This window comes from Gorilla gorilla, chromosome 18, assembly GCF_029281585.2.
Source record: "Gorilla gorilla gorilla isolate KB3781 chromosome 18, NHGRI_mGorGor1-v2.1_pri, whole genome shotgun sequence".
Taxonomy (NCBI): Eukaryota; Metazoa; Chordata; class Mammalia; order Primates; family Hominidae; genus Gorilla; species Gorilla gorilla.
The window spans coordinates 84,492,658-84,514,198 of record NC_073242.2 but is presented as its reverse complement, the minus strand read 5'-3'; the positions used below and the strand labels follow the sequence as shown (position 1 = coordinate 84,514,198).

General features: G+C 44.3%; 1 long non-coding RNA gene across 1 annotated transcript in view; it reads left to right on the top strand.

The window, feature by feature from the left end:
- The window catches only part of LOC115931058 (uncharacterized), a 35,398-nt gene extending 14,080 nt beyond the window's left edge, over positions 1–21,318 (top strand). Inside the window, exons 3-7 of the long non-coding RNA XR_004067623.3 lie at positions 1,316–1,400; positions 4,044–4,152; positions 18,670–18,789; positions 20,533–20,616; positions 21,145–21,318. This is a non-coding gene — a long non-coding RNA (uncharacterized lncRNA). The remainder of the gene's footprint in view (positions 1–1,315; positions 1,401–4,043; positions 4,153–18,669; positions 18,790–20,532; positions 20,617–21,144) is intronic.
- Positions 21,319–21,541: the final 223 nt, after the last annotated feature.

Sequence of the window (21,541 nt, the reverse complement as noted above, 5' to 3'; positions counted from 1 at the left end):
GTGCGCCACCACGCCCAGCTAATTATTTTTATTTTTAGTAGAGACAAGGTCTTGCTATGCTTCCCAGGCTGGTTTTGAACTCCTAGCCTCAAGTGATCCTCCTACCTTGGCCTCCCAAAGTGCTGGGATTACAGGCATGAGTCACCACTCCAGGCCTGTATTTCTAACAGTATGAGTGTGTGTGGATGCTTATGTGCATGCATGCATACACACGTACATTTAGTAAAATGCTTCTAAACTAGGACTCCAGTTCTATCCCAGATCTCCCAGGAAAACCTGGAAAACCTTAGCTAAATGTTTTTTGGGGAGTGCTTGGCTTTCTTATCTGTGGCTGGAGATGATTCCCTTCTAATCTCACTCACAGGGTTGTTTTCTGGTTTTGTTTTTTGTTTTTTAAAAATCAAATGAGGTGAATGAGAAACCAGTCTGCAAACTGGAAAGAGCTATGCACATTAATAATTATGAGGGTTTTATGCCTTTTGCTGAATTCAGGCTCTGGCTCTTATTAAAAATGCCAACTCCTTTGGTCCTTCTGCTTGGCCATTCATACTTACTCTGCTTAATCATTTGCACCTCAAGGTAAATTAACAGATTAGGCCAAGGAGAGTGTGGAAGAGAGTAATTCACAGTATGAGAAATAATAATTACAACAATAATAATGGCGACATTTATTGGGTGCTAACTCTGCGCTGGACTCAGTAGAGACCTCTCCAGAGATGAGGGATGTATAAGAGAAGAAAAGATAAATTGTGGTTACTCTGGCACAAGCTTGCTAATAGAGTGCTGTGATCTTTTTGCTCATAAGGCTTATGTGCTTGTGTGTGCGTGTGCGCATGTGCGCGCGTGCACGCTCATGGGGGCGTGTGCTTGTTAGCATATTGGTTTTCCTCATCTCTTCCCCCTTGGGGGGAGAGGAGACATAGGAAATGGGGGAAGGCTTCCGAGCAGGCTCCACTAATCACATGTGGTACAATGCAGGGATTTCCAAACTGTGAGAGGTCAGGGTCACAACCTTGGCTTTGCCAGTGACCCTGCTGTGTGACTTTGGCCAAATCTCACCTCCTCTCTTAGTTTCATTGTCTGCTCTGCTGAAATGAAAGGGTTTCCTGAGTCACCCTGGTAATAGACACCTACGGTTTTGCCCCCACCCAGGCCTCCATTCAGTTTCTCTGGCTCTGAACTCTGGGTAGAATGGGCCAGAAGGAACCTATCCTTAGTTCTAGGCCGGCGGGGAACCTAGACTGCTATGATTGGCTCCAGGATGGGCAAAGGACCCCTTCAGAGCCCTAGCGATAACCCATGGCTTTTGTTCTAGGGACAGAACAGATGCTGTTTCCCAGGGGACCAATCCCAGAAATATGTGGAGCTGAAGCCTCTGGCAGCCTTTTTGCTACCATGAGGTAAGTATCTGTGTGAGTAAGGAAGCAACACAGCCAAACATGGAGCAGAGAGATAAAAACTGACTCCAGGGGCCATTGTTGGAGCACCTGGATCCAGGTGATCCTGAACAGACACCTCTGTACTTTTCTCTCCTATAACCTAATAAACTTGATTGCTATTGCTGTTCTTCACTTAAGCCTATTTGGCTTGGGATTCTGTCACTTGGAGCTGTGTGGTGACTTTATGCAGTGTTTATGGGGTTTACACAGTGGTTGTCATGGCCTCTTCAGTTCAGGAATCCCAAAGCTTTATGGCTTCTATGATTCTCCTGGGAGTGAGTGGGGCTGGCTGCAGGAAACTGGGTCACAAGGCCTCAGCCACAGTCGCCTTGACTCTGCTAGTGTGGTGGGGGCTTGGCCTGGTCCCCACAAGGAGAGAAAGTGTTGAGTCCCATGTCTCACCACTCTTCATGAGTATAATTATTTTGATGCCAAATTATTAATGGGCTTGGCTGTGACATGTTTTCCCAGACCCCCCTTGGAGATGTCACGTTATAAATGGTGATCTCATTGTATAATATTTTTAAATCTGAAAATTTAAATACTGAAAAACCACTGGCCCCAGTGGTTTCAAGGAATGGCTTGCAGACTTGTAGTGATCTCTACTCAAAACTTAGAAGCTTTCACATAAAATTCCACATTCCTGGTTTCCCTGAAGAGGGAGAAGGCCTGGCATTGCTACGTAGTGCCACTGGGATACACACCCAGCGTGATAAGTGCCTGACACTGAGCTGCCCCCACTCCCTTGGATAGGGCCCGCCTTCCGCATCCTGACCCGGGTCTCCACTGCTGTGCATGCACAGCCCCCATATCAGTCAAGAATAAGGAAGACTTAGGCAATCCTCCTTCAACACCAGTGCCCAGGGAGTTTCCAAAAGTGCAGTCACCCCGGGATACCTCTCTCCTGCACATTGCTTGTGATCCCTAGCTGTGAACACTAACAGGAGCTTTTATGCTTCTATGCTCTGTACCAAACGCAGTGTGCACCAGCTCATATCATTCTCATGACAGTCCTGGGTGAGGGTCATTCCATCCCTTTTCACATAAAAAGTCCGAGGGTCAAACACACCGTGTATCTTTTTTTTTTCTTTTTTTGAAATAGGCTCTTGCTTTGTCACCTAGACTAGAGTGCAGTGGCACAATCACAGCTCACTGCAACCTCGACCTCCTGGGATCAAGCTATTCTCCCCCCTCAGCCTCCCAGGTAGCTGGGACTACAGCTATGTGCCACTATGCCTGCCTTGTTTTTGTTTGTGGAGACAGAGTCTCACTATGTTGCCCAGGCTGGTCTCAAACTCCATGCAATCTTCCCACCTTGGCCTCTCAAAGTGCTGGGATTATAGTCACGAGCCACCACCCCCGGTGCCCACACCATGCATCTTGAGCCACCACGCCTGGCACCCACAGCGTGCATCTTACCCCAGGCCACATCCCTAGGGAGAGCTGGGACCAGAGAAGACCCCCTGCCCTGTGAGCTTCTTTTGACCTTTGTATCTGGGGCAATCAGCAGAGGTGACTGTACCATGGCACCCCACACCCAGTCCAGTTTTGAGAGGAAGGAGGTGGAGAGGAGTAGGTAGACATAGTAAAATAAATGTCATGGAAGCCAAATTTAGAGGATATGGAGAATGTCAAAGTGAGAAGCTGGCAGGTCATTTCGTCTAATGCTCTTGTTTTCTCCATGGGGGAAAGTGGGGAAGGTGACAGTTTCAAGGACACATAGTGGCCCTGGAAAGAGAGAAGGGTCATTAGAGTGGTTGTAATGGTCATTACAGTAGACCAGATTCTGAGACCTAACGTGAACCCTGGGCTTCCCCATTTAGCACTGCTTTCCCCTGAAAGCTTCATTCACTTGTCTACCCAGGGCAAGGGGAACTCCTGGCCATGTGCCTGGGGGCCTTTGCTCTCTCTTCCTGCTCCTCCAGAATAACTTCCCTTTGGGTAATTTTTCCATTACACCGTTCCTCTTTGGACTTTCAGAAATAAAAACCCAGCCCCCCTGGGGTGCAGTCACACTTGCTCCCTGAGGAGTGTTAAAATTCAGCTTGAGAGGCACTTAGTGTCACAGAAGCCTAGATAAAGAAACAAGATTTCAGGCAGGAAGAAATAATAAAATAAAGAGGCAGGACTTCAAGTGTCCTGTGAAACACAACATTCGGCCTCCGGCACACACATCCGTGGGAGACGGCTCAACTTCTTTATAAAGTGGTGAGTTTTGTGTGAGCACAGGTGCATTTTGTTTTCCTATGAGGAATCAATGATTAAATTATCAGAAAGCTAAAAACCAGGCTGCCTGAATATTCCCCGACGTGTCCCCTGTGTCTCCCCAGCACCTCCTGCTCAGGAGGTACAGGCTTTATCTCCAAAGCTTTAGTTTAAATGTCCAACACATCTTATTAATGAAAGTAATAAGCTGTTGTTTATTATATGTCATGATGGGGAATATGACTATTTAATATAAACCTGACATTTAAATTCCACTTAGTTATGAGACGTGGACGATATCAGGGCATAACTCTTTACCCTGGAGTAAAAACTCCCTGGGTTTGCATTTTAAAGCATTGAAGTTTTCAAAGTAATCAGGTTCCTTTTTTTTTTTTCCAGAGGAACCAAATTGTGAAGACATCTGTTCTGTTATTAATTTCACATACATCTTAAGCTCCTCAAGGCCAGAAATGAGGCTTCATTCACGTCGAATTAATGAAACATGATTGTAAGTCCCTTGCTTGGAAATGCTGTCACACAGTTCTGAGCTGCTTATAAGCACTGAGTAATCTCTGAAACTGCCAGGGGACGGCCACTTGAAATCTGCCCTCCCCTCCCCCTGCCACCCGAAAACAATATCTGAATATATCACAACACTAACTATATCCTGAAAGATTAATAGCAGATAAAAATTTCTGGGAAATGAATCAGACTTTCTCAGTAAAGGATACAGAGATCTCAGGCAAAAGCAGATTGCATAGTGGAAGAGCTCTTTGGGATACAGTTTAATAACTGTGCCCCAGGCTGCCCCTGAATACACCCAAAAGGACGATGGTGGGCCAGGAAGGGGGTGGGGAGTCTTGGAATTTCTTGCAGAGATGTCTTTTGAGGGTGTGTACGAAAATGTACTGGAGGTGACACATGTGAAACTGGAAACTTGATCTGCGAAAGCATGATGTATGTGTCAGGTGTGTGGGAGAATGTGTGTGCATATGGAAACTGTGTGAATGCATGCAGGAATGTGTATGAGTCTACTTACATGTGGGTGAGTATATGTATATCAGTGTGTGAGTTCGTGCACGTATGAGTGTGAAAATGTGTTCGTTGTGAGTTTGTGTTGGTGACTGTGTATGAGGGTATGTGTGTATGAATATGGATGAGTTTGCATGTGTGAAAATGTGTGTTGTGAGTTTGTGTTGGTGAGTGTATATGAAGGTATGTGTGTATGAACATGGATGAGTTTGCATGTGTGGAAATATGTGTGTTTCGAGTTTTCATTGGTGAGTGGGTATGAGGGTATGTGTGTATGAATATGGATGACTTTGTGTGTGAAAATAATTTTGTGTGTCTGTGGATGCATATGAAGGTGTGTGTGTGTGTGTGTGTGTGTGTGTGTGTGTGGTGAGTGGATGCATTGACATGCACAGATCTCTCAGGACAGACAGGAATCAGTCAGTCCGGGTTGGATCTTAAATAGCAGCTCAGCACAATACCGTGCCCATCTGAGCCAGTCTTGAAAGGAGCTTGCTCTTGAGATTTTGGGTTTGGGAGGCTTGATTTTTTTTTGTCAAATAACTGAAAATGCCAGCAGAAAGATTGTCTGGAGGGAGGCATGAGATGGGGAGCCTGAGATTTCTTAATCAAACTTTCAAGTGTTATTTTTCGTCTTCTGCTGAGCTGGGACCAAAAAAGAATCTGCATATGATATTTACATCTCAAATCTTCAGAGCCTCATTAGCTTTGATAGTTATTTATTTATTTATTTATTTGCAAAAAGGAATTTAAATCAAACAGAGAGGCACAAAAGCAAAACCTTTGAATGTAGTGCAAAATTAATTAAAACAGGCAGCCGAAGGGTAGAGTGAAATACAATGGAATCCAGAAAAAAAAAAAGACAATGAAACTAATTAGACTCTGATGGGAAGATCCTTCCTCGTTTGGTGATCATCCATTGGTAATTAATAAGTCACAAATATTGATGTTTGAAGAAAAGTGCCAGAATTTTAACCCCTGTTTTTCCAGAAGTTTAAAAAAAATTTCTTTAGATTCTGATCTTCTAAACTAAATCAGTCAAATTATTGGATGTTGTATTTTACAGTCATGTGTTGGTGACGGATGGGGATGTGTTCTGAGAAATGCATCATGAGGCTATTTCATCATTGTGCCAACCTCATAGAGTGTACTTACACACACCTAGATGGTATAAGCTATATGGAATAGCCTTTTGCTCCTAGGCTACAAACCGGTATAGCATGTACCACACTGAATACTGTAGGCAATTGTAACACCGTGGTAAGCATTTGCATATGTAAATATAGAAACGGTAAGTAAAATTATGGTATAAAAAGTAGAGAATGGTACACCTGTATAGGGCACTTACTGTGAATGGAGCTTGCAGCACTGGAATTTGTTCTGGGTGAGTCAGTGAGTGAGTGGTGAGTGAATGTGAAGGCCCAGGACATTACTGTATACTACTAGAGACTTTATAAACACTGTAGACTTAGGCCATGCTAAATTTATAAAAAATAAAGTAACTGCACTACAGTGTTACAATGGCTACCGTGTCACTAGGTGATCTGAATTTTTCATCTCCATTATAATCTCATGGGACCACTGTCATATATGCAGCCTGTCGTTGACCGAAACGTCATTACACAGCGCAGGACAATATTGTGTTCTGGGGGAAACAGACTAGCCTATACCAGCAACTGGTTAGCTCTCAACACCTGTCTTCAAAATAATGTGCAGGTGGATCGAATTCAACTGTCAGTGGATAAAGATATATGTAATACAGGAGATGCTGGACTCCAGCAGTTAGCATTAACCCAGCGGTGGAACCAATTTGTATATATGAATAGATACAATCCCAGCTAGATTTTTGCCCCTGTATATTTTGAGGCTTTGTTGTATGATCCATGCTTTGTAGATCTGTGAAAAACATTTCCAGGCATCCAGTTGAAAAACCCTTGACCAACAGTATAAAAACAACTTTTAGCTTTGCCTAAGCATAAGGCAGCATCAAAGGGGTGTGGCTTCCTTTTTGGAAGTTCTTTTGAATGAAGTGATCAGTTAGTATTTATGCTTTTTGTCCTTCTGTATTATGCAACAGCACAAATGCACAACTGCCCCAGTGGGACAATCTAATGCATAGCCAGCGTGTCACACAGTTTTGAAGTTGGACGCATGTGTCTTTGGCACGTTCCAGGTCTCCTTTCAACTTCTTTCAGAATCTCTTCTTTACCACCCTCCAGCCCAGCGCTTGAGGTTCTCAGGATGACCCTGGGTCATTTCTAGCTTAAAGAGAGTGGGCTTTGAGAAATATCTTGATAAGTGTGAGTTCAATTTTTAAAGATGGCTAAAATGCTAATGGTGAAATTTCAGGCTTTGTGGCAGTTGGATGAAAGGAATGTTTTTGAGCAAAAGATCTTTCCAACGATCCCTCAAACCTACAATGCATAAAAGTGGACTTGTTTAGATAAGTCAGTAAATTATGCCTGATCTCAGTTTTCCTCCATGTAAAGAGGAAGAAATTAAACTAGAAGTAGAATGATCTTTAAGGTTTATTAAAAAGAGAGAGAGAGAGAGAGAGAATGGTTTGCCATGTGCAAAAAAAGGCAAGGCTCTTCCTTATAAGTAGCACAGGGATTCATTCATTCATTCATTCTGTGTGTGTGTGTGTGTGTGTGAGAGAGAGATCTCTGGGCCAAACCCTATATCACAGTTCTTTCACATCATTTCACCTACCCCTTACAACAACCTTTGAGGTGGGTATTCCTAACAGGAGTGGTTGTCAATTTATTTAACTATCAATAAGCCACAGATACTTGCCAATCAGAAAGAACACTGAGTTAAACTCTAGAACAGGGTCCTGGAGACCCCTGACTGTGCCAGGTATTTGTTGCTAGATGAGGAAAGAGGTGGGGAGGAGCCAGGGTGCCTGGCACAGTGAAGGGGGGATTGGGAAGCTATTTGCCAACTGGCCTGGGAAATGCTCTAATTTTTCAACTGCTGGTATGGATTTTGTACTATTGGATACGGCTGAACATCAGCCCTGACTTTCAATCTCCCCATTCTGCAAAGGACAAAGCTGAGGCCCTGGGAGGTCACGAAAGCTTCTCAAGATAAACCCATCAAAAAGTGACAGGCTTGAGTTGAAGGCTACTTTAAGTCTTTGAGACTCCAAAGTTGGTGTTCTTAACCATTATGCTGACTGTACACATGTCTCTAAGTTGACCTCAGTCTGTGCCAGGCTGGCCTGGCATTTCTCTGCAAAGAATTGGAGGAAAGTGGATCGGAGGAAAGATCTGGTTTGAGTGGGAGTAGAGTTGGCCGATTTAGTAAGTAAAAATACAGGACACACAGTTAAGTTTGAATTTCAGATAAACAACAAATAATGCTTTTGTATATTTTTAGCTTATTGCACGGGATATATGTACACTGAAAATTATTCATTTTTAATCTGATGTTCAAATTTAACTGGACATCTTGCATTTTATCTGGCAACACTAAGTGTGGAGGGAGGGCCACAGGGATGCTAAGACATTTCAAATACCAAGACACTTCAATCTGAAGAAACATTTTCTTTACTAGGAACTCCCTTTTGCAAAGTCAATGATATCAGCTGTAGTAAGAACACTTCTAACCTTACCCTGAGTACCTCCTTGATTTTAAAGTCATAGAATGTCAAGGCAGAGGTCATTTAAGCCGATACCCTGCCTCACTGTCTTTCTGCCTCTTTCTGTCCTCTCTCTGCCCAAGAAGGCAGAACCCACAGCACCGGCACTGTGGCTTGGCTTTGAAGCCAAGGAGCATAGCCCACGAGGCATGTCCTCATCTCCAAAGCACATGGAAACTATTCCTTTCCTGAAGGTCTTCATGGTTAGGCTGCTGCAAGTCTCATGGTTTTTCAGCTGCAGTTGTAATTTCTATAGCGCCTCCATCCCAGCTCAGCTGGTATTTATTAGAACACATTCCTTTTGAAAAGAAAACTGCTTCTTAATTAAAGGTTGGCAATCCATAGACTGTTTGCAGATGAGAAAAATTAAGCAACTACTATGAACAGCGCAGTGTGTCTCCTCTGTTGGTTAGAACATTGCTGTCTAGACACGTGGAGTGTCTCCTGTGTTTTGGGCCGTCCCTGCATCTACATCTAAGTGCATTTTTTTTTTTTTTTGGTGTTGCACAACAAATACTAATGAGCCATGAGACCAAATGGAAGAGCTTTTGGAGTGAAACAAACTTGTCTTCTGTTTTAACCACTCCCTGTCACAGACTGCTTTTCAAACATAATACCTGGGCGGGGTGGGTGGGGGTTAATGAAAAAGGTTTCATGTCCAAAACCCAGCCTTACTGTCTATGCCAAAGGGTTGGTTTCTGGGGCCAAGTAGAAGCTGAGAGGATCTGATCTTTGCCTCACCTCTGGACCAAGAATGAAATAAACTTATGAAGAATAAAAATATTCCTTTCATGGGGTGAAGATTCTTAACCTGGATTCCATGAAACAGAAGCCTTCTAAGAATTCCATGGAATTCTTAGCTTGGATGGGAAAAAAAATGTATTTTTTAATTTTTGCTAACTTCTAACTGAAAGTTAGCATTTCCTTCAATTCTGAATGTAGGCAACAACTAAAATTGTATCAGCACTACATGGGACTTTTGCGACTTCGTCATTAATAGATATCACAGATATTTTCATATCACATTATAGTTGCTACAGAGTATCTTGAAACAGACTCACTACTGTCTGGAAATTATAGTGATGAGTAGACCCACCTCTATATCTTATTATATCTTGGTTAATAAAAGCCCACATATTACTATATCAGTTTAAATAATTATTTAGATAACTGTTATTTAATATAACTTTTCTTTGTAATGCTGTTTTGTAAATTTTATGCATGCAATGACATTATTCTGGAATGAGCCTTGAAGACTATGCTAAGTGAAGTAAGCCTGACTTGGGATAAATAGGATAATTAAAAAAGGACAAATACTATACGATTCCACTCACGTGGGGTATGTAGAGCAGTCAAGTTCATTCACAGGAAGTTGAGTGACGATTGCCCCAAGATGGGAAAGGAGGAAATAGTGAGTGGTATTGTTAACGGGTGTAGACTTCCAGGTTGGGAAGATACAGTTCTGTAGATGGATATGGTGGTGGCTATACAATAATGTGAATACTTAATGTCACCGACTTGTACACTTAAAAATAGTTAAAATAATACATTTTACGTCATGTATATTTTATCACTATTTAAAAATCCACAAGAACAATGCCAATATTTTCATCTCACATTTTAAAACCCACATTATTCCATAAGGAGGTCCATAGACCTCCCCTGGAGGGTCTGTAGCACAAACCTGGCTAAGGCCTCCTGATTTTAAGGGATTGCTTTTCCTGATGCCTTGTACATCTTTCCAGTATGTTTTACCTGGAGGAATCTTTCTGTCTCTTCAGGGGTCAGCTCAAATACCACTGTCCCTTGGCTCCTGTTCTGTTCCCAGGGCTAATGTGGAGATATAGTCTTCATATTCCTCTAAGCCTATCTCTAATATCCCAGTTGGATCTTATTGCCTGCCAAGAGCCTAAGGCCTTGAGGCCTTTCCCTCTACTTAATTAAAGGGTTATTTGGCAGGTTTAAGAAAAGCATTTAGGCAATATTATTACCAGACTGAGACTTTCTCATTGATGCAATAGGGAAACTTGCTGTGTGAGTCAGTATTACTCAATGCCTTGTCTGGGCATTGATACATATCTCGTGGTCACTTTTTCACATTTTGTGCTACATTACATAATCTTATGAAATCTGCAGAACCCGAAGGTTAGTGCTATCAGGCACAGCATTTTGCAGATGAAGAACTGAGACTCAGAAAGCATAAGTCGACTTGTCTGACCCCAGAGATATTTTGCATCAAACATCTTCCAGAGTGGCAGGATTCCTTGGGAGTAGCCCAAGCTTCATTTGATGAAGATCACTCATTGGAGAATCTGATTCTCATTGGAGAATCTGTCTTTGAACCTGACAGAGGAAAACAAGGTACTAAATAAGTAAGGACTTTGGATCCTCAAAGTTGGAAGGGCCCAAACTACCTAGTTTGTCCCACCTGTTTTAGATGTGGAAACTCTTGAGTCAACACCAGAAGAGTAATAACCACCACTGTGCTCTTGACGTGGATTATCTCAATGATTCTGAAAATTTCATCACTGTGGGCTCCTTTTATAATTTTGGACATATTTGAATGTTATTGATACTATGATCTACTTAATGCTGTTCTCCCCTTTAAATGGATCTGCTTTTAAAACCTAAATCCATTTACTCACACAGAAAATTTTATACTACTCCTGTGAATAGAAAACCACTGACCATAAAAATTATTCCAATAAAAAAGAAAATATGTATTAAGTTCTACCTAGATACTGTTGCCTGCAGTGGGACTCTGAGCCTGAAGTCTTCACTCCCTTTGTTAAAACACAGGGAACAAAACAACAAAAATAATTAGTACTTGTTAGGTGTTAAAGACACAATAGCATCAACTGGAGACTTTCTTGATGTAATTAGGAGAATTCAAAGAGAGCTAAAAAGGACCTAATACACTTACTGTTTGAGTCAGTGCTATTTAATGCCTTGTCTGTGCATTATTTCAAATCATTTTCAATACCACCCGTGGTCTCTGCACCTCTGGAAACACCCCATTATCTTAGTTCATCCTCGCAATAATCCTATGAGGTAAGTACTAGCACTAGGACTAGTTAGTACTGCCCCATTTGTTGGATGCACAGCCAGTCAGGCACCCCTGCTCTCTCTGTCTCCAGGGCGCCTGACCACAGTGATATTCTGTTCCGTGTTGCAACTACCCATAAAAAGAGCCTTTGGCAGCATCTTGTGGGTCCCCATAAATCTTGCAGGTCCAGATGTCCATCCAGGAATAAACTCCACTGCATGGAGCCCCATGGTGAGACGGACTGCAAGCTTGCAGCCCCACACCCATGCACCGGCAACGTGCTCCCAGGAACACAGGACCAACTCCAAATTTGGGAATGAAGATAACGTTCAGGTAGGAAAGGAGGAGTGCACAGGAGAAGAAGGAAGTGAAAGCAAGTAGTGGAGAGGAGAAGGGGAGCCTCAGGGTCCTCATTTGGAAAATGGGGCAAGAAGACCTGCTTCACAGGATGGTTGATTGTTGGGAGGATTTGAACACATAGCAGGTGATTCACTCTCCCTCTCCCCTCCCTCCTCTCTCCTCTGGCCCATCTCTGTCCCCCTCCCCTCCTCTCCGCTCCTCTTCTTTCCTCTCCTCACCTCCCCTCTCTTCTCCTCCCCTCCCTTCCCCTCTTCCCCTCTCTCATCCCCTCTTCTCCCCTTCCCTCACCCCCATCATACAAACTCACAGACACACATATGTATTGACGTAGTTTTAAAAGTGAAAATAGGGAATTTGTAGCCAAGGTCTGCTCTGACATGACAATAAATAGGATGAGGGAGGCGAGAGAGCCCGGAGAGACAGAGTCCCCTTGAGCTTCAGGGAAAGCTTCCCAGGGGTCCCTCAAGAGCTATCATCTGACATTGACCGGGAGGTCCCTCATGGCCAAACAGGCTCTAATGGTAATTCCACCATTGGAACCTCACGCCTTTGAGGTAAGCATTGCTCTCTCTTCTGCAGTTTCTGTAAAGAAATGCAAGAGCTGGCACACAAAGCAGAAATGCACATTTCAAGCACTTTCTTTCAACAGAGGCCTTGGGAAGAGAGGGGACCATGAGAAATGGAAGGAAAAGGGGAAAAGACAGGACTCAGCCAAGGTAGATGCTTCTCATTCACACATGGGCTCCAGGGTTCTGAGGCTTCACATAAGCCTAAGACTGGGAGAGGAGGTGGCCCAAGCCTGCAGAAGGACAAGATTCCTGTGGCATGTGGCTGTATATCAGTTTCCTCCACACCAGCCTCTTATCTCCTGTAGACAGAAAGGCGAGGCTGATGGGAAGGCCAGATTATACCCCCAACTGGGCCTGCTGCTCATCGCTGGCAAACCACTTCCTTGGACTCCTTTGAGCTCGGCACATCTGGCAACCTGGTGGGCTTTTTCTTGAGGACCAAGGAAAACACAAACCCAGACTTGTGTGGGTGTGTATGATCCGTAAATACTCCCAGCGTGCTGATGGAAGTTCCAACTTGTTCTGTGTCCCAAACAAGCTCGTCCCCTCCCTGGGCCTCGGTTTCCTGAACTGCAAAATTGTGGCAGGGAGACAAGGCTAACTGATGTCTAAGAACTCTTCTTGTCTTGAAATTAAAACATTAATAATAATAGAGGCACTGCTTTCACCTCCAGGGGTGATAACCAGGGAATGCACAGAGAAATATTTGCGGATATTCTTGCATACTGAAACCCAGTTTCTGCAGAGCCAAATACCTACGTATTCAGAAAAATCCAACTAAATGGCAGATTATCCATTATCAGCCTAAGAGATGGAGTCTTGCAGACTTAAGGGCCATATTTATTTGCTCGGAGTTAATGAGCTTAATCTGAACCTATACATTAGCGTTCAGGCACTGGTGGCCTTGTTTCTTTTGCACTGTACCATGTTTTTAGACATTAGAAATTGAGCAAACAGGCCAGACACGGTGGCTCATGCCTATAATCTCAGTGCTTTGGGAGGCCAAGGTAGGTAAATCACCTGAGGTTAGGAGTTTGAGACAATCCTGGTCAACATGGTGAAACCCCATCTCTACTAAAAATACAAAAATTAGCCAGACATGGTGGTGGACGCCTGTAATCCCAGCTACTTGGGAGGCTGAGGCAGGAGAATCGCTTGAACCTGGGAGGGAGAGGTTGCAGTGAGCTGAGGTGCAGTGAGTGCAGTGAGCCACTGCACTCCAGCCTGGGCAGCCGGGGTTGGGGGGCAGGGGCGGAATGAGCAAACATTTTAATAACAGAAGACTTCCTGTGAAAGTTTCAATATCCAACATTTCTAGAAAAGCCTGCAGATCTCATGACAGTCAGCTGGAGCCGAGGAGAGGGTGTGCCTGTTTGTCATGGGCACAGTCTTGTCTTCCCAGTCCCACTAGATGACATTATTCTCTCTCGTCACCTGCCTGGCCCAGGTGTTTGAGTTTGAGACTATGCATTAACAGAAAATGGTTGCTGAAGGCAGAAAAGAAGTTGCCCCTGTTGGAAATGTTGCCCTTCCAGGTGCATGATGCAGAAACACCCATGTGCCTGCTCTGCCCTAGAACAGTCAACCTTCCTGCTCTTCTTGGCCGTGAACAAGGCCTGACGCGTGGCTGCCTGAGCTTTTTGGACAACTGGCTGCCCTGCTTCTCAGACAGGAGTGTCAGCCAGCGAGGGCTGGGGCCCATATGCTTCCCAGAAATGTCCCAATCTCCCATTTGATTGGGCTTTCCTGCTGGATCTCTGTACCACCTACTGTCAACTGGTGGCTTTTCCTTTTCTTCTGCCACAGGCCTTTTACCAATGTGTGAAACTGCTTTCTCTTTCTTTCTGCGGGTGGATCTCCATGTTTGGTGAAAGGGTTCTGCTGAGTTGGGGTGGAGGCTTTTGCAAAAGTGATTTTTTCAAAAAGCTTTTCCCTCTCTGACTTTCAAGACCCTATCTACCTGCCTCATTTTCCTTCTCCTCTCCTATCTCTAGCCTGCTGTGTGTCAGCATGGGGGAGGCGGGGGACAGCAGGGGACAACAGAAAGAGAAGGTTTCCAGAGGAGGGAATACTTGGCATGGCTGTGGTTCTATGGCTAAAAATGGCAGGAAAGTCACGCAAAGATGAGAAAAGAGCCTGTAGCAGGCCACAGAGCTAGGAAGGTGCCAGGCATGTGAAGGGAGCATGTGGTGAGTAGAAATATAGTGTGCCCGTGAGTGTAGTTTTCAGGGGAGTGTTGGCAAAAGGATGGTGATGGTGAGGAAGGATAGGCGGGGCCCAGAGTCCAAATGCCATGCTACACTGCTGGCTTTGATCTGAGGTCAGTGGGAGCCATTGTAAATGTAAGCCAGAGAGCAACATAGTCAGATCTGAGTTTTGGAAAGAGCAATGGATTGACTGGAGGAGAGACAAGAGACAGGAGGAGCAGAGAGAAAACAACAGCAAGAGTCCATGCAGGAGACAAAAGTCTGCATTGGCAGAGGCATGGCTCGGGGGGCCAGCAAGTCAGCACCATGAGAGGGACCCTTCCCTGGGTCACATATGCAAGGAGAGGAAAAGGGTAGAGCTAGAGACAGCACCAAAATGTGTAACCTGGGCTCCTGGACGACGGTGACTCCAGTAAGACAGAGGAGGGAAAAACAGCTCTGGGAAAAGTCCAAAGTCCAACGAGTCTGGTTTTACACTTACATAAGTACAGGTTGAGTATCCCTTATCTAAAATGCATGAGACCAGAAATGCTTTGAATTTCAGTCTTTTTTGGATTTTGGAATATTTGCATTAGGCTTACCAGTTGAGCATCCTAAATCCAAAAATTTGAAATCTGAAATACTCTGATGAGCATTTCCATTGAGCATCAGGTCAGTGCTCAAAAAACTTCTGATTTTGGATGTTTGGATTTGGGATGCTCACCCTGTAATTAATATGTGAGACAAAGATGGTTTGGGGGGTTGTAGGATCAGTTTGCTCACTCTTCAATTTATGGGACTATATGCATGTTTTTCAAACTTATAAAAGATTCATGTTGTATTGGTCTACAGAGCACTTTGGAATCAAGGAAAAGTCATTTTCTTTCTTCCTTTGCTGTCTTGGAGATTCACATTCAGCCTTCAAGCCCTGGTTGAAATGTCATCTCTTCCAGGCAGAACTACCAGCCTTCCCCGTGTGCTCCCTGTTCTTATTTCACAGCCGTTCTTACCCTGTGGACCTAGAGTTCACAGTCCAGCATCTCCCTCACTCAATGATAAGCATATTGATTTAATCTTTAAACCCCCCATCTGGCACAGTGTTTAATATATAGAAGTTGTTGCTAAAAGTTGAAGAATGAATAAATAATATTCTTCATATCCTTTTTACAGCTTTAGATTCATGGCACAGAGAAACCCAAGAGCTTGTCCTAGATCACTCAATGATCTTAAAGTAGATTCCTAAGACTTCTTCTCTAGCTTGGTCGTTTCCAGAAGACTTCACACTCAGGTTTTCCAAAACATGTATTTACCCCATGCAGTTACTTATAAATTAGAGCCCCCTTGGAAATTTGATGATTTCACAACTAAATCTAAATTTCATTTCTTTTTTTTGAGATGGAGTCTTGCTCTGTCGCCCAGGCTGAAGTGCAGTGGTGCGATCTCGGCTCACTGCAAGCTCTGCCTCCCGGGTTCATGCCATTCTCCTACCTCAGCCTCCTGAGTAGCTGGGACTACAGGCACCCGCTACCACACCTGGCTAATTTTTTGTATTTTTAGTGGAGACGGGGTTTCACCATGTTAACCAGGATGGTCTTGATCTCCTGACCTCGTGATCTGCCCGCCTCGGCCTCCCAAAGTGCTGGGATTACAGACGTGAGCCACAGCGCCCGGCTCAACTAAATCTAAATTTCTTATTTCTTTTGATAAGTCAGGAAATCTGGAGACATTGGACAGGCTCCTTTTCCCAATACGCCACACTCCCCACCATGCCCCAAGACTTCCCCAATACCAGGGGATGTGTTGTTATGTAATACCATGCTTGCACTGTTGCTTTTTTCTTATATAGAGGACCACAGTTGTATGGCTGTGGCTTTAACAGACATGGAAGCAAAATGAACCTAGAATGAGACTCATGTTTGGAGAAGAATGAGAAGGAACACATTTTTTGGTGGAAGTGACAATTATTCCTACGTGCTATCTTTAAGGTACAAAGGACTCCTTACTTCACTCATTTTCACATGCACTCTCTTTGCTGTGACTCCTGTGACCAAGTCCCCAGGCATTGAGACTCATCCCATAGAGAAGCAGTAGAGCACAGGGGTTAGGAGCATGGCCCTTCTGGGTTTTCTTTGGCTAAGTTAGCTTGGGTAAAGTTAGCAAGTTTTGTTGGGCTGGGGTTAAGCTCCTTAACTTCTCTTTCCTTCAGTGTCCTCATCTTCAAAAGGGGGTGATGATGATAATAATACCTATCTTGTAGGTGATTGTGAAGATGGAATGAAACAAGAAATGTAAAGAGTGAATGAGGCCGGGCACAGTGGCTCATGCCTATAATCCCAGCACTTTGGGAGGCTGAGGCAGGTGGATCACTTGAGGTCAGGAGTTTGAGACCAGCCTGGCCAACATGGTGAAACCCCATCTCTATTAAAAATACAAAAATTAGCCAGGCGTGGTGGTGCGCACCTGTAATCCCAGCTATTGGAAGGCTGAGACATGAGAATCACTTGAACCTGGGAGGCGGAGGTTGCATTGAGCCGAGATCGGGCCACTGCTCTCCAGCATGGGAAACAGAACGAGACTTCATTTTAAAAAAAAAAAGTGAATGATAGCACCTGACACCTGGTGAGGAGGCAGAGGACAGGAGTATTTTTGTCATTATGGTGAGTGACAACATACCAACTCACTCATTAGTTAATTTATTTGGTAAGTGAAGATCGACTTAGTGACTAAGAAGGTCGATGCCTTTGAGAAGTGCCAAATCAAAAAATTTGAAGGTTTCTTGGTCCATGTCAGTGGTTCTCAATCCTGGAAGTGGATGGGAATAATCTGTGTTGCTCTCCCCAGATACTAGTCTGGGGACCCACCAAAGAGCAATTACACCAGACCCTCCAGGGACAGGATTTGTGGCCCCCAGAATGATGACAACTATGTCAGGTTACGGTCAGGATGGGAAACTCTTCTCAAGTCAGGTCAAGGTCATGCGCAGTCCTGAGACCAGGTGCCTCCTTACATTACACACCCTCAGTGCCTCATTTACCTGCCCTGGTCCCTGTCCTGCCTCAAACCACTAAAACAGGAACTCCATGAGGGCAGAGACTTTTTTCCCTATTTTTCTTTCACTACTATCCCAGTGCCTGGAACAGCAGTGCACTTATAATATGCTCTTGATAAATACTTATTGAGAGAATGAATAAATGGATACATGAATAGGCCCATCTTCCAAAGGTTCGGATTGCAGTCACCTCTTTGCTAGAGACTGCTGGATTTGCTCTACATAAACCAGAAGAGTGGAGTCCTAGACTTCAGATGCTCAGTGTTTCCAGAAGAGACCTTCAAGGTCAGCTGGAACAATTTCTTTTTTTTTTTTTCCAAACCATGTCTCATCATCATGATATTTTCCTTGTCTGCATCCCACTTGAGCTGTTATTTCCTTAATGGTGGCTTTACATCAATTCGTGCTTACTTAGAAACATCTGTCTGACAAAGAAACCCTAAAAAGATCAGTTCTGCCAAGGAAAAACTATCACTTGCCATAAATAGAAAGGCAACTGTGAAATTAAGTACAAAGGAAATAAATCAAGTTATGAAATGGAGTTGGATGCTGATGCCTGCTGAGGATGTGAGCCTGGGCCTTCCCCTCTTATCATTATGAAGAGAGGGTTGAAAACATTGCAGAGGTGTTAAAGAGATGTTGGCATTGGATTGAGACTTTCTTTTAGAGGGAGTCAGAGGCTAGAAAGAGTCCAGAAGTGATACCTTTCTCTCTCTGAGTTAGTACTGTTTAATACCATGTCTTTGCATGTCACCCAAACCCATCCATGTGCTGCCCAACCATCAGTGGTATTCATCCCACTGGAGAAATCCATAGTTAGTCCCAGCTCCTTATTTTGTAAGACTTAGGTCCAAAGAGGCCCAAGTTCATATTCATTTATTCATTCATGCATTTGTTTGACATCTATCAAACACCTCCTATATGCCTGGCACTGTGAACTAGACAGGCTAAGTCCCAGCTATTTTGGAGCTACCAACCCAGGGTCAGAGGAGGGGCTATACCTTTGGTCCCAGACCCCTAGTGCAGTGCTCCTTCTCTGCCCCTTCTCAGAAGGTGTTTTTGTAATCCCCATCCACACCCTACCCTCATGGGTGACTTGGGCACTTAGTGTTGCATTAACATCGTTTCCTTTTAATAAAGCAGCTACATTTTCACCCCATCCTGGGCTCCATGTTCCTGCCGCACACACATCAAGAATGCTGCTAATTTCAGCGTCTGGCTTCCAGGCCCAGACGTCAAAACAACTACCTTTCATCTCAGGTTTGTAACACAGAAAACCTTCAATATTGGGAACAGATAACCTCGAAGGTGGGTTCATATCTCTCAGCACGATTGCTGTAACTTAACTCTGCTGCACCCGATCAAGGCTTTCTCTCTGCCTCATAGGTATTTTAATACAAATGTTCCTTTCATTTGGCTGATTGAAGGCCTCCAACCTGCAATAAATGAAACATCTGATCCCCTTGAATCCAAATAACTTTTTCTTTGATTTTCTTTTACTTCTATTTCTTCGTCCTTTGTTCTACAGCCTGAGTCAAATTTCCCTTTAGAAATTGAAAGAATGTGTGTGGGTTTTTCCTGCTTTTTTTTTTTTTTTTAACCAAGCTCTAGTGCAACCGCTGGTTCATGGACTAGAATATTAAGATCCAATTCAATGGCAGACTGTCTCCAGCAATGTGTTTTTTTTTTTTTGCCGTCATCCCCCACACCCACTTGTGAGCAATGGTTGTACAAATTAGCCTCTGTGTACTAGTGACCGAAGCTGGCTTCCCAATTCACCCCAGGCTTGAGAGAAAATAAGACTAAAGATTCTTCCCCTCCTGAAAGAACTAAGTTATCCATGCACAAAAGCCTACATGTTGGCACCTGGCTATGGAGTTGGACATTTAATTGCCTTTGTAATGACTCAGTCCATCTGCATGGTATTGGGTCCCCAGTTTCAGGTAATGGGCCAGAGGGGTCTTGTTAGTCTCTGGAATGACCAGGCCATGTGTATTCATCACTTCGAAAGGCAAGCAGGGTCTGTGAGAAGCTGGTGAAGCTCTTTGTGTGTTCACATCTCTGATTGTGCCCTGTGTCCACACTTAGCCAGGACATCTGCCCACTTAGTGGTCTTGGCTTTGTGTCTGGGGTGAGGGCTTGAGCTGTGGGTAACAGTGCTGATTATTACATGCTAGTAAGATTGTCTCCCTCTTTGAAGTGGTAGAAAGGTTTGTCCCTTCAGGGTGATTGGGTGAATATCAGAAAGCAACCACAGGAACATTTTGCTGTACTTTGCTAAGGTCTAAATATTTGTCTCCTCCCACCAAAAATTAGTGGTTGAAACCTCATCCCCAGTGTGATGAAATGAGGAGGGGAGGCCTTTGGGAGGTGACGAGGTCTTGAAGGCAGAGCCTTTATGGATGGGATTGGTACCCATATAAAAGAGACCTCAGGGAGCTTGTTCACCCCTTCTGCCATGTTGAGTACTCAGCAAGAAGATGCCATCTATGAGGAATGGACCCTCACCAGACACCCAATCTGCCAGTAACTTGATCTTGGACTTCCCAGCCTCCAGAACTGTGAGGAATCAGTTTCTGCTATTTATGAGTTACCCAGTCTACGGCATTTTGCTATGGCAGCCCAAATAGACTGAGACATACTCCTTAACCTTTGACCCACTTCTGTTTAGGCCCAGCCAGCCTTCCTGAGCCTGTGCATAGTCTTCCTGGCTCAAGGAACTCTCTCTACCGAGGTGCGATCTCCTAACTCCTGGCACTCATTTACCTACCCATGGTTGGTAGTCAGCCTCCAAGATGCCTGCAGTCATCCCTGCCTCCTGGGATTCATATCCTCCTCCATATTGTGCCAGGATTGGGCTCTGTGGCCAAAAAGAAAACAGCAGATGAGAGGATGTGTCTCTTCTCAGAATGGGTTAGAAAAGACTGTGGCTTCCATTTTGGATGACTCTCTCTCTCTCTCTCCTCTTTTCCTTCTTCTCTTCCTTGGATGTCTTGCTCTGAGGAAAGCAAACTACTATGTTGTGAGCAGCCCAATGGAGAGGCCCACAAGACAACGAACTGAAGCCTCCAGCAACAACCCTGTGAGGTCAGTTTGGAAGTGGATTTTCTAGCCCCAGTTGAGCTTAAGATGACTTCACCTTCAGCAGACAGCTTGACTGCAGCCTTTCTAGAGAGCAAGCACCACCCAGCTCTGTTGCTTTAGACCCCGACCTCAGAAATTGCATGAGATAACATGTTTGCTGTTTCAGGCTGCCAAATTTAGGGGTAAGCTGTTATGTAGCAATAAATACCAGCACACCATGTGAGCTCGTCTCTCGAGGGACTCTCTGAGGCTCCTGATGTTCCTGGTTGGCTTCCTCAATCTATGTGCTTGTTGTCCCTTAATATGTATTTTCAGTTCTTCCTTCATAAGAAACACGCTTAGCTTTTAAGTGGATCCTTGGCTGCCTGGAATAAACACCACATTGCCCCAGGTTTTCTGGCAGTTAAATGTGATCATGTGACTTAACCGTATTCTGGTCAATGGGCATATGTGGAAGTGGCATGTGCAACTTCTGGAGAGCACCCTTACTAGGGGGATGCACCTTTCTTTCCACTTTCCTCCTTCCTGCAGGCTGGAACTGCCCATAAAGGCTGGCACCGCAGCAGCCACCTTGAGAAATGCAGTGATGATGCTGAGTGGCAAGGCAGAAGGCACAGGGTCCCTGCACCTGAGGATTGCTGCTCCAAACCTGGGCCACCAGCCTGAGGATCCCACCAGGGAGAAGTAAAGCTCTGTTTTGCTGAAGTCACTGCTATTTTGGGGGTTTCATCTCTTCCAGCTGATTCTAACCTGAAATTGAACCTTAATTCAATCTGGCTGATCCATGAACAACCATCACGCCTTGTGCTCTGTGTCAGATAGGTTTCTTAAGGGAGAATGTCACTTACTGACAGTGATTTGTCAACACCAAAGAGGAAAAAGTATCAGAGAAAGGTAAGAGAGAGAACAATAGAGAGAGAAAGAGAGA